Source organism: Cupressus sempervirens, chromosome 10, assembly GCF_028749045.1.
Source record: "Cupressus sempervirens isolate cs-2001-9-10 chromosome 10, ASM2874904v1, whole genome shotgun sequence".
NCBI lineage: Eukaryota > Viridiplantae > Streptophyta > Pinopsida > Cupressales > Cupressaceae > Cupressus > Cupressus sempervirens.
Window position 1 is genome coordinate 828720868 of NC_143127.1, and position 14900 is coordinate 828735767.

The 14900-nt window shown below is 35.8% G+C and overlaps 1 pseudogene; it reads left to right on the top strand.

The window, feature by feature from the left end:
- Positions 1-9948: 9948 nt before the first annotated feature.
- LOC149536514 (G-type lectin S-receptor-like serine/threonine-protein kinase At2g19130 pseudogene) lies at positions 9949-14452 on the top strand (annotated as a pseudogene).
- The last annotated feature ends 448 nt before the right edge of the window (positions 14453-14900 follow it).

Here is a 14900-nt window from a genome sequence, read left to right on the forward strand (position 1 = left end):
AGTTTACAGTTCATGGAATGTAAAGCTAGTGTTAACTGAGCTATACGATGATTGTTTTTTACCAAGTGATTTAGTTTATGTCAGGTTACACTGTATCTATCGATTCACAAGTGCAGATCAAGTTCAAGACTACCTTGAAGTGATCAATATGTAATGAGCTTCTACTTCTACTAAGTGCATGATGATGCCGAGTAATGACAGTGAACGCCGAGTATTAGAACTTCACCAAGTCAGTCTTTAGAACCTAAGTGTCTTCATTTGGGCCAAATTTGTAATATTGGTGTTAACTTGTATAATGGCTAATTTTGTTATTACGTAAATTGGATTAGTATATATGTAATATATTGTATCATATCCAATGTGCGTGATTATGTAATTCACGAACATAAGTGTGTAAGAATGAGAATGTGATCACGTAGTAGATAACGTATATATTGAAGGCCATATTAGAAAAGGAGTAGTAGAGACATATCCATCACAAAAGGTGATCAATACTTCAAGGAACCTCTATCAACAATTTAATTGTAAGTCAGAAATCTATTGCTTCATTCTAATAGGTGAATTAGTCTAAATCCTTTAACTAGGTAGACTTAACAGTCTTTCTCAAAATCTCTTTACTAAGTGCATACTTTATTGTGTGTTTGTAAATCCTTCAACAAAGTGGACCTAGCAGCCCTAATTACTCCTAACAGGACAGATCATGAGAAGTGATCAATGTAAGCCTTAATAGGCCAACTTTATGCTACAATATTGATGTTTACTAGGTATCATCCCCACCCCACTTTTACTTTCTATTTGGAAGGTTTCTGGGTCACCAAATTATTGTGTTCAAGTGTTATGAATGTTTTATGTTTTTAGTTTCTCATGCATGCAATTAGATCAATAAATGATAATTGGTATATTGTTATAAAGTGCCGAATTTGATAAAGTTTTAGGTCTTACTAATTCACCCCTCCCCTCTCAGTAACCTAGCATAGTCTTGAATATTTCCAACAAGAGGATCACCATCTTGGTTTTCCTCTGAACACCTAAGACATGACAGGGTTACTTCTCAAATTACCTCAGGTGTTTGATGTAGGAGTATCTTGGGTCTAAGAGAAATCTTGCATCACCCAAAAATATTTTCTTTTCAATCTTTTCTATTTTAATAAGGACTAGTAGACAAGGTGGTTACTATTTATGGGAACTTGCTATTTTTAGTAAGTTTTTTTATACAAGCTCAAAATGTTCTCATTTTCTACATGAAGGTTCATTTTAGAGTTATAAGTATACTATAAAAATCTCATTACTCCAACTTAAGTATCAATGAAGTTATTGTGGATTTTGGTGAAAAAATTTGCAAAAAGAATCTTTAGGCTCACTATTGGAGGCCTTAGAGTTTCCAAATGAGGTTAGAAAAATTAGCAGAAGGGCATTTTTGTGATTTTGAGCCTATAGATCGGAAGTTAGCATTTCCAAAGAGTGGTTATAATAGACAATTTGGATGATAGTTTGAGAGTTATAGCCTTCCAAAGTTGGGCTACCAAAATTTCAAAATAATTTGTCCAAGATATATTTAGCTAACTCTATATGTATTTTTATGGTTTGTCAACACTAGGTATTAAATTTGAACATCTCGAAGCTTCCTATGTGGCATAAAATTGCCTATTTAAGAAAGACCCGAACATTGTCTAGGACAACTCTTGGTGGTAGTTCGTAGCTTAGTCTTGCAAACTATTGTAATGAAGGCACCCATATATTGTACTTGTGAATTTTATAATTCCACATTTGCTGCACAATTAAGAAGTTCATATTTAGTTCTCTCATTTGCTATTGTTTCTTTGTTTCTATTATGAGTTTATGGTTTTAAGGGGAGCACCATTCATCACTTTCAATATCAAAATTTATATGTTTTAAATTATAGCCAATTAGAAGAAACATTCTCTAATGTATAGGTTGTATACTACTCACGACCCTAAATATTTGAAAAAGGAAGACATTGTCAATAATCATATAAGGTTCTCCAATAGTTTTGATACCCTAACTCTCTTAAAGGGAATATATACTAGAGCACATAAAGCTGCTAAAATAATAAGGGACAAGGGATGATTTTTAGACCTCCACACACATAGATCTCCATTGATCCAAAGATTGAGGTGAAAAATTGAAAAATATTTTATCCTTGAAGCCCAAATAAACCTCCTTCATAGAGAAAGAGTGAGCTATTCAAATCATAATAAGGGAGGCATTCACCTAGTGATGGTTGGATTAGAATTTGTAGAGGTATTTTTCAACTTAAAAGTTTTAAAATCTTCTAACTTACCAATTAATGGGTCCTGGTTGAACCCCTTAATAAGAGATATCACTTCCTCAATAACATTGACCTTGATATCATATAGTTGTTTCAAAGATGCGAGAATTTTCTACATAATTTCTTCTTCTCTTATAGTTCCTCTAGTATCCCTAATCTCTATAAAAATCTTTGTGATTATCTAAACACAGGCTCTATATTGGTGTAATAAATCTCTACTTTACACACACTTAATCTTACTTAGGATAATTCATTGCATAGTAGTTTTTCATTGAGACAACTAGGAGTTTGGACCTCAATTAAGTACATGGAGTGAGATAACTCTAACCTGGGTGGTGATAGTTGTTATCACACTCCACTATGCACATCTCACATTATCATCCTCATCATTTCATATAAATAATTACACAATCGAGAATGATCCACCTTTGGTGGACATATGACTCCACCTTGTGCAAGTTATAGATAGAGTATACGCTCCTTATCATTATCTCTTATTTCCATTTCTATACAAGGAGATCTATTATGTACATTTCAATCATGTCAAAGAATGTCCATGTAACGTATTCAAGTCTTAATAAATAATATTATTCTTGCATCTTAATGCAATTATCTTATCAATCTCTTCTCTAGAAGTTACCATATTCTTTCATTTGATCCTAGGAGTGTTGTAGAGTCACCTACAATTGAATACTCTAATTGTCTCATCTTCTTGAATTCTTGCAATCTCCAACTTTTCTTGCTTTGTGTATTGATATCTTTCATGTACATCTTTTCTAATTTTTCCCAAATCTCACGTGTTGAATCTAATTCCTTCACCTCTATAAATTTTTCTTCTAACAATACATTAATTAAGTCTTCTTTTGCAATCATGTTACATTAAAATTCCTTCTTCTCATCATCTATGCATTAAGGTAGTTCATTCTCTAAATTCATAGTAGTTTGGTTTCTTTGTAATCTACCAAAAATTAACTCACATATAGATCAAGTGAGTTATCATCTTGGTCATCCAACTATCATTGTTATCTCCATCAAAATTATGAAATTCATTCCTGCATGCCATCCTGGATCTCCTCAAGCTTCTAAGCTTCCTTAAAAAAGATAATTAGATGCTATGATACCAATTGTTAAGAAGTAAAGTCCATACCTCACAATTAGAGAGGGTGAATCAATTGTGTATAAATGAAATTAATTCCAAACTTATAAAATTGATCACCAACTACTGAAATTTAAATGCACAATAATAGGAAACCAAACATCATAGAAAAAAGATTTTTGTTCTCAAGGAAAACCCTTGATTAGAGAGGAAAACCCTAGTGGAGATAATACCCACTAGATATTATAGTAATACGGGTGTGTACACCAAGATGGTGTACACAAAGGTAGACACCAGAAAATGAAAGTCACAAAAAATGTCAATAACCCAAATCAGGTTCCAAGGCCAAAAATGTCTTTGAAACACAACTGAGTTATGGAGAAGATAAATATTTTCTTACTTCTTTGAAACCCAATCAGTTTTCAAAGAATTAAAAATGGGCTCTAGTTTAGAAGCCATAACTTTTACATCTTGACTCCGATTGAATCCATTTAAAATGCATTGGAATGATATTGAAAAGATCTATAAAAACACCTATCTAAAAAATGTGCAATTGTGAAGTAAAAATGATTGTGTTGTTAATGGGATATGTAGTTTAGATAAAGTTTTGACTACATGTCATCTTTGTTAAAAGGCAAGTCTAGCAAATGTATTATACCAATGTTATTGTAAGGGGTGCATTATCGACTGTGCCTAACATCTTAAAAGACTTTTTGTTCAACATATTGATGAACCATGTATCTAAAAAAGGATTCCTATAGAACTGACGACTATAGCAGCTGAATACCCATGCATCTTAATAGCTGGATTTATTTTTATATGGACTCAATAATCTATTTGATGTAGGTATAGAAGGAGAATATCCTAGACTAATGATAGTTTCCCCATAGTGGTTATTCATGGTCATTAAAACAAATGAGTGCTTGGTTTGTGGAAATCTTGAAACCATTTGTGAGTGAGGTTTGTGGTGAGCCAAAACCACTTTCATGTGAAGTTTTTTGTAATCTTAAAACCACTTGTGTGACATTTGTGGAGTATGTGGTGAGCTTGAAACCATTCAAAAATTGCATTAGTTAGGGGTAAACTGTGAATATCCAAATTTGTTATGATGAGGGGAAACACTCTAAAATTTTTGATAAATGATTGCAAATGGGTACCTAACAAGGCTTTAGGTCAAGATACATCCTTTCTACATTATGGGTAGATATAAAAGTCAATTTGATAATTAATTAATGGGGGAATGTTAGAAATAAATTAATTATCATGGACATGGTCAACACAGACTAGCCACCTAAGACAACATAGTCAACTGACTTTTACCATCCATCTCAAATATCTATCATAAATGCCATAGCTAACTTCTATGCTACAACTTAGGTACTATTCAATATGTATTTTCTTATAAATTAATAGATTGGTCTCGTGTTCAAGAAAGTCCATTTTTGGGTTTCTCCTTTACTTGATGAATTTATTTTTTCAACTTTGTGTTCAAAGGAACCCTTTTAGGAAACACACCTATTGTGGTTAAAATATTAGATGGTTCAATGCCTACAAAAAAGCAATTCTATGCTGAAATAATCACTACTAACATAATATAGCATGTGAATTTGGTTTGACTATGGAGATTCAACATGGAACATTCACAAAGGTTACTGATGTATGCCTACATTCCCAATGTCTCCCTAAAATCCTTTATCTTCTCTCCAGCAGAAGATGTAGATAAGGTGTTAGATTGGAAGATTGGTTTAGTAGCTACATTAGGAACTGCATGAGGAATACTTTATTTACATGAGGAATGTAGGGATTTCATCATTTACTAAGATATTAAGCCTGAAAACATTATGTTGGATGATGATTTTTGCTAGAAGATAGCCAATTTTAGATTAACAAAGCTGGTAGGAAGAGATTTCAATCGTGTCCTAACCACCACAAGAGGAAGTTGTGGGTATTTGGCTCCTGAGTGGATCTCCAACCTTCCAATCACTCCGAGGTGGATGCATAGAATATTGGTATGACATTGTTGGAAATTATATCTGGTTGTAGGAATTTAGATTTAATAGTGAAGGAGAGAAGAAAGTTGTACTTTCCTATGGGGGCTCCATCTTAGACTCAAAGGGGGAACATAATAAGCATTATGGAGGCAAGGATAACGAGTGAGGATGATGTTGAAGAGGTTGGAAGAGCCATTATAGCGGTTGCATTGTGTATTCAAGATGACAAGAATGAGAGGTAGAGCATGAGTGAAGTGGAGAAGATGTTGGAAGGAACAATGGAGGCTTCTATGCCATAAATTTTGAGATCTCTCCAAGTGTTAGTAGATCAGATATACGACAACAATGATAGTTGCAAAATGGTAGTCATTTTAAACTAGGAAGGCTCATGCTAAATAACTATGTGAGGAACTTAATTCTATTTTTTCTAATTAGGTATTATTATTATTATTATCTTAGAAGTTTTGGTCACACTTAAGGTTTGTTTATTTTATGGAATTGAATAGAAATTGGTAGGAACAAATTCTAAAAATGTAATCTTCAATTTGGATACATTAAACTAGAATTAGAATGAGTTTCAAATTTTCATTTTGTTTCAAAATGAAGATTTTTTAATTCCATCTCAAGAAATGGAAATAGAATTTTTTTATTAAGAAAAGAAATAATTAAAATGGGTGCTAACCCGAAGTATAATAAGACCTCTAGACACCAATAACAAAAATTACCAGTGCCTAGTAATGAAGGATGTCATAGGATTAGATCTTCCTCTATCAAAGAAAAATGTTCACTAATCATTGAACCACTAACCACGGTCAGTGTTGTCACTGAAAATCTTGGGACAAGCCCACATAATAACAACAAACTTAAACCAAAACTAACAAAAAAGGACCAGACTTTGCCCTTTAAAACTACCAACAATCACTTGATCATAGGGAAAAGAAAAAATAAACATGGTCGTAACAAAAAAGGATTAAACTTAGGCCATTCATACTTGTCAGAACTATAATAAAAAATATAATACCAAGCAAGGCTATACCTCTAGCCTTGGAAAACACAATACATATCTTCCAACCATGAGTCCAGGCAAAGCTCAACCTTTAGCTTTGGTAAATGTAGTCAAAAGTCTTCTAGCCACCTTCCCCCCCCACCCCCCTCGGCCAAAAAAAAAAAATTTCCACATCACCATCATAGCAATGAGAGGATCAAGAAGGAGGACTAGAGGTAAGAGTTCCCCCCTTCTTTTTCTCACCAAGCTACTAAAAGTAGTGCAAGTACACAAGATCTCGATAAGAGTCTCCTCTTCTTCCCATTTCCCAAAAATGATCTCCACCTCAATAGGAGATAGCTCCACCTCCGTTGGAGCTATGAATGTAGAAGCAAAGAAGAAGATCTAGGCCACCCTCAAAATAAGTAACATCCATCTTTGTAGCAAAGCATTTATCTGCGGAGTCATCCCTTCTTCACCACATGAAGTATATTGTTCAAACATGCTCTATCCATCTTGATCCCTTGCAAAATGAAAGGGATGCTTGCCAACAATAGAAGGAGAGTACTTGCTAAACCCATTCATCACCACTTTTCCCCAGAAAACATCTACCTCCATATGCTTTACCCCCACCTCAATAGGGTTCTCAACCTTAATAGGACATAGGAAAGTGAAGGAGAAGACTAGAGGATGCCTCCACCAAAGACTGAGGGTCTTACAAGGGAGGAGAAATCTGACCCAACTATTAAAGGTAGACAACCCTTCCATCCTAAAACATTGCTCCAAACAAGGAAGGTCCCCAAAGGCCTCCACAAACCACCATCACCCCATACAATAGAGTTTTGGGTAACAATAACCCCCACACATAGCATTCTTGAGAAAGAAGAGACAACAGGGCCAACAAGCCTCAATTTGTAACACTAAAGACCACCAACAAATATTAGGAAATCAAAGGTAGCAGGGTAAAATACCCCAATCTACTACACCAGAGATCACTAATGCATCTTGGGAAAGTAGAGGTAGTTGGGAAAAAAACCCCCCAGTATGTTGCAACAAAGATCACTAATGCATCTAGAGGAAGTAGAGACAACAAGACAAACAAACCCCAATCTGTTGCTCCATATACCATCCACCCAATAGTGAAGACAACAACAAGATCCATTTGGGTCTTCATCTTCAGTAGAATCTACCTACAAAAATCCATAGCCACTCCAACCACAACACAACTCTACCTAGCACAACCCAAGTCCAAAACTGCATCATAGATCTGCACAGACTAGATCTACCTAACATAGCCACAATCTGAGCTCCTGATGCAGATCAACCCAAAACCAATATGCCCAAAACATCCCAAGGCCCCGAAAGGAAGATGCAAGCATGCCTCATCGTCATCATCATCATCACTATCCTCCCTTTGGTTGCCATCACTTCCCATTGAAACCCTAGCACCACTCGCACTCTCTTCCATCCCTAGAATTGAAATTGTTAATTAGAATTGGAATTGGAATTAAAGCAAATTTTCATTTTCATTTTTCTCACTCAACAAAAGTTAATTCTGAATTAGCAAATCCAACATTTGTTAAATTCCTGATATAAAATAAATACAACATTTTCTAATGGCACCAACTTTTATTATGAAGAACAAGTAACATCGAAGCCTTACTAACTCAAAATTAAGAAACATAAGCTAATTGCATTAATTCAAGACTTACCAATTATGCAAAGCATTGTTGAAGATTAGTAGTCAATAGGATATAATGTAGTGATGAACAGTCAAAATGACCATGTTTTTGGATTTGATGAGGTGGTACTAAAGTAATCCATCCTAGCAAATAATTGTATCCATGTGCAATCACCATTCTCTTTCATGCAAACATAACAAAAAAGAGCTATGTAAATAAATGAAAAGATGGTTGCATCTTTAAGTAAGCTAAGAGTTTGAATGATTGTAAATATCAACAATAATAACTAATATCAAAGAAGTTATAGGCTAACACTATTACAATATTTGCAATAGTAGCTATAAATGAAACAAGAAACAATGTATATACAAGGAATACATTTTACATTCCTAAATAAAGTATGGGTTTGTATTATAGAAAATACCAATAATAATAGTGAGTTATTAAACCAAAAGAAGTGAATATGGGGGAGTAGAGGGATTTAGTGCAATATTGCACTTAAAAACTCAACATTATATTTTTCTTCAGAAGGGATATATTCCCATTAAGAAGCCATAGTATGATTGTGTACTCCTAATGAATGTAACATTTGTTTAGACATTTTTAAATAAAATATACACAATATTCACTTTCTCTTTGTTAATCCTTTGAAATAAGATTGTTAAGATCTCCCATAATGCCATTACTATTAAATATATGTAAAGAAATGTCTAAAGACAATCAAAGAAAGCTTCATAAGAGTGTGCATACATGATATGGAAAAGACTGAGAAAGACAAACCACATATCAAGTCACAAAAAGATCCAAAGCTAGTGACTATCAATTTAAGTTACTCATGAGATAGACAATGAAATTATCCTTTTAAGTGGAGGGGAGAAATAGTTATAGCCATAATTGATGGCAAAGATTGAGTAGGGACTAACACAGAGAACCACAAAGAAGTAATATATTTTTGGCAAGTTGTGGGGAGGAAGTAATATGTATGCTATATATAGAAAGAGAGTTTACTTGGAAAGTTTTTTAATACAGATACTGAGTTTTACTACACTTACACACATGTATTGATTATAATGGAACATTACCACATAAATTACCATTGTGATAAGTTTTTACAATACTATTACTACAACTAATAATAGGTATGCAAAAACAATACAATAGTTAAATCAATATTACAAGTAGTTTTCCTACATCAACAATAGAACTATATATATATATATATAAAATTAATCTTTGCATCCTTCAAAGATACAAGTACTAATATGAAGATATTTGGAAGAAAACTTCTCTTTAATAGAGTAGACATATGTTTTATCGACTTTTATGTAGATATTTGGAAAAAAAATTCTCATTAATAGAGTAGGCATATGTTTAATAGATTTTTATGTAAAAAAAATTGATAATTGCCCTACTAATATGATGCTTAGTAAGACTTTTTAAAATGAAATGATTATAATACCCTACCAGTATGATGTTAAGATAGGCATACGTTTTATATAGACTTTCCTATGGAAATATTTGATGATAGCCCTACTGGTATGACGCTAATAACAACCGTCTGTCTTTCGACCGGCGCGATAGACTTGACTTATCAAATACACGCGTTTACAAATGACTTGATTTCATCCACCCGTGGCTCTTTACAGACGTTTCCGTCATACATAATTTCTTGCCCTATTATTGCGGTGCCAATAGTAACGTGGGCGTCAGACTCGACTTTCCAATGCAGACGTTCACAAAAGACTTGACTTCATCCACCCGTCATGATCCACTCGTGCGAACGCGCGAATGACTAAAAAAATCAAGTTGGACACTAATATACGCCCTAGCCTCTTTAATTTCTATTTAAATTCCAAGATTTACCAAAAGCACAACTGCGAAGCAATCATTGAGCAAATTACGCTATGGTCATTGAATCGGCAACGAAGTATTTGTTGCTAGTAATTACTGCGATTATTTCAGCACATTCCTGCACCTCACTTGCAGTAAATGGTGGAGACACACTTGTCTTATGAGCTTCGCTCACTCGATGTCAAACCTTAGTTTCGAAGAATGGGAAGTTTGCATTGGGATTTTTCAATCCGACTGGAACGAATAATTGGTATATTGGCATCTGGTATGCCTCCATTTCTCAGAAGACCATTGTTTGGGTGGCTAACAGAGATAATCCTGTCAAAAACATGGCCGGATCTCTCAACTTTTCTAGTGACGGTCGTCTAAGATTGTTTGACGGAGAGGGTCGGTTGGTTTGGTCGACTAAGGCTAGGCAAAGAGCATCACGAGCTGTGATAGCGGACTCTGGTAATTTCGTAATTCTGAATGATCATGCCCACAGCGAGTCTGCGATTGTTTGGAAGAGTTTCGCGCATCCCACAGATACATGGTTAGCTGGCATGAAGTTTTGGAAAAGCAGTACGAAGCTAACTTCCTGGAAGAGCTCCTCCGATCCTGGAAGTGGGCTCTTCTCTTTGCGAATGGACACGACTCCAGGAAAGTCACAGTTGGTGTTATGATTTAACAACACCATTCCATACGCGTCCAGTGGAGAATGCATTGGACAAAAGTATTGTACCAAGTTTCCGTTCTTGCAAGGTGAGAAGAAAGGACGAGGGTCATGTGTGAGGCTTTCTCCTTCAAAAATATATATTAGTTATGTTATAAACCCCATGGATCATATGATCACAGGGCAATTGTGTTAAATAAGAACGGCGAATTACAAATCTACTTCTTGATGGACGATAATAGCTGGAGTCTGAGGTGGTCGATGATAAAAATTAGAATAGAGCAAACAGGAGATAAAGCTATAGAGAGGAGAAGCCATGGAGAAATCCAAAATGGGTTCTGCTGAACACAGGCCCAGTCCATTATATTTGTAGAGAAATATATATTAAATGCCATTTACACTATAGGAGGAATATTAAATGCCATTTATTTAGCTGGAATATTAATGAAAGGTGGTTGGAATGGATGGTGGAAGGATGAATGTGTGCATAAAATTATCTATGCTCTGTGTTGGGCGGCTGGTCTGTGCCGACCATATTTTGAGATAATTTATTTATTTCAACATCCCCCTAAATTAATTATCAAAAGATTTCAAGTATCCCCCCATAATCTAGAAATGATGGGTCCTAGCCTTAAGCCTTGTTAGGTATCCATATACAATCAATTATCAAATGCTTTCACTCCTCTTGTTTCCCCCATCATAATTAGTCTAGGTTTGTATGGATTACCCATAACCGATGCAATATCAAAGTGGTTTTAAGTTCACCACAAACTTTTCAAACATCACACAAGTGGTTTTAATATCACCACAAACTTCAAGCACTCAAGTGGTTTTGGATTACCACAAACCAAGCACTCACTAGTTCTAATGACCATGAATCATCACTATGGGGAAACTATCATCACTTTCGGCCTTTCTCTTTTGTACCTGCATCAAACTAATTATTGAGTCCATATAAAAAGAAATCCATCTACCGAGATACATGGGTATCATGCCAGTTCTATAGGAATCTTTTTCACATACATGGTTCATCAATATGTCAAACGAAAAACCTTTCGGGTGTCAGGCACAATCGATAATGCACCCTATACATTCACATAGCCCAAGCCCATTAACAATTATCAATAATTCAATTTTCATCACTTGGGGGATATCAATGTAACAAACTTCTATTACATTGACTACTATTGAGAACATCATATCCTATAGAATTATACAAAAAATTCTTGCTTTTAATCCCAACACTTTTATCCAATCAGCACACACACAAACCTTTGCACCATGGCAGCAAACTCTAGCACGCCATCACATTTCCTAATGAATGCTAACTCCTACAACTGACTTATAATACTAACACATAAAAATACATGATAGAATACTATTAATAATAACAAAATAAGCTTTCATCTTCAACTTTAGGTTCCTTCTTTTCATGGCTTCTCTCTTTCTCATAATAGTCTCTTGATTTATTCTTTTCACAATGCATTATTTTAAGACTGCATTGCACCATCAACAAACTACCATTCAAATGTTGTTCATCTTTCTTCACAACAACTCAATCAAATACTCTCACACTTTTTTTTTTCACAAGAAATATGTATATACACTCTGGCACTCCCACTTGCATAGAGGTACTCCACAGTCCACTAATGATCAATGGCAACCAACACTTCAAATCAACACTACATATTCTTCTTGCTCTCTAGACTTTTTAACACTTTTCTGATCTTTATTCAAATCAGCAACAATGCGCAACTCTCCTTTGACTGCAATAAATAATCTGAGGCATACCCTTCAAAACACACAAACTCCAAGCTTCTCACAACAACAATGCTTTTCACTACTTATCAACAATCTTCTTGAGACAATTTCCTTATAACACTTTTTTGCTCTTTAGCTCACTTAACAAATTAATATTTACCAATCTTCTATTCAGCTCTGTAATGGGCAACCTTCTTGCAGCAACAGTCTCCTTTATGAACCATTAGCAATCCTCTACACTTTTCGATCATAATCTTTCAGTCATAGGTCTTTAGACTCTTGGATTGTTTACTGTTGACTTTGATACCATGATAAAAATTAGAATAGAGCAAACAAGAGATAAAGCCATAGAGAGGAGAAGCTATGGAGAAACTCAAAATAGGCTCTGCTGAACACAGGCCCAGTCCACTATATTTATAAAGAAATATATATTAAATGCCATTTACGCTGTAGGAGGAGTTAGCTGGAATATTAATGAAAGATTGTTGGAATGGACGGTGGAAGATTGAATGTGTGCATAAAATTATCTATGGTCTGTGTTAGGCGGCTGGTATGTGCCGACCATATCTGAGATAATTAATTTATTTCAACAGTTGACATACCGAGGTCAATGCTCTGACTATGAGATCTGCGGGGCCCATGGACTCTGTAATGCGAATGATGTGTGCAGTTGTGTCCAGGGCTTCGCGCCCAAGAACGGTTCTCAAGGTTGGTGGTCAAACGGGTGTGTTCGGCGAACACCCTTGCATTGCTCTGTCTCAGAGGGCACGACTGACGGTTTCTTTGAAGCGAAGAACCAGTACTTGTCCGAAAAAGAAGCCGTCCTATACAAGATCGATCGGACATAGCAGGGCTGCCGGACTGCTTGTCTTAGCAATTGCTCCTGCACGGCCTTTTCTTTTGCTATTTTTGATTCACCTATCTGTAGATTGTGGTTTGGTGATTTATTGGGAATGAGAGTTACGTCTGAGGAGCAATCCGTCTTCATTAGACTGGCTGCTTCTAAATTGCCGCACTTGACATCAGAGGAAAGCGACAAAGCCCCTCTACTTACTGCCACCGCATCACTTATTGCTATTTTGGCTCTCCTGTCGGGCGGCTTTATTCTCTGGAAACGTCAAAGATTGAGGAAGAAATACGTGGCAGAGGAGGTGCCAATGCCGCTCAAAAAGTTCACCTACAAAGAGATGCGAATCGCAACGGAGAATTTTAAGCATAAGTTGGGTAGTGGGGGTTTCGGCTCAGTGTTCAAAGGAACTCTGCCAGACGGCACGCCTGTTGCGGTTAAGAGATTAGAGGGTTCCACGCAAGCAGAGAAACAATTTCGTGCTGAAATAATCACCACTGGCAGAATACAGCATGTGAATTTGGTCAGACTGTGGGGATTCTGCGTGGAACACTCACAAAGGTTACTGGTGTATGCCTACATGCCCAACGGCTCCTTAAACTTCTTCATCTTCTCTAAGTCGAAAGATGAAGAGAAAGTGTTGGACTGGAAAACCCGGTTTGAGATCGCACTGGGCACTGAACGAGGATTGGTCTATCTCCATGAGGAATGTAGGAATCGCATCATTCACTGCGATATTAAGCCTGAAAACATTCTGGTTGACGAGGACTTCAGCCCCAAGATAGCTGATTTTGGATTGGCAAAGCTGGTGGGTAGGGATTTCAGCCGCGTACTGATGACAACAAGAGGAACTCGTGGGTATTAGGGCCCCGAGTGGATCTCTGGCCTGCCAATCACTCCCAGAGTGGATGTATACAGTTTTGGTATGACGTTGCTGGAAATTATATCCAGTCGTCGAAATCTAGACCTAAAGGTGGAGGAAAGCAGGTTTTACTTTCTTACGTGGGCTTCATCTCAGATTCAGAGGGGGAACGTAATAGACGTTTTGGATGCAAGGATAGCCAGTGAGGATGATGTCGAAGAGGTGAGAAGAGCCGCTGTAGTGGCTGCGCTGTGCGTTCAAGACGATGAGAATGAGAGGCCGAGTATGAGTGAAGTGGTGAAGATAATGGAGGGTAGGATGGAGGCTGTTGCGCCCCAAATTCTGAGGTCTCTACAGGTGCTACTAGATCAGATAGACGACAACAATGATAGCCACAAAACAGTAGTCAGTTTCAATGGGGAAGGTGCGTGGTAAATATCTATGTGAGGAACTTAATTCCGTGTTTCCTAATTAGGTGTTATTATTCTATTCGAAGTTTTCAATCACACTACGTTCGTTTCTTTGCTGAATTGACCTCGAACTGGTAGTAACGCATTTAAAAAAAAAAATCTTCAGTTTGGATGGGTCAGAATACGAGATTCCAATTTTCAGATTTCTTAATTTACTTTAAGAGGTGGAATTGAAATTAAAATAATTTTTTTATTTTCATTTTTCAAACTCAACAAAACTTAATTTCAAATTAATAAATTCAAATTATGCAGCATTTGTTAATGTCATCAATCTTTGTTATGAAGAACACATATTATATCAGATGGTTAAAGGCAAAAATATTAAATACTAGTAATTGCATTTAGAAGAGGCATATAGAAATTTATATGTAAATTAATATCTTAGATGCATTGAAGATATTTTAATAGAATTT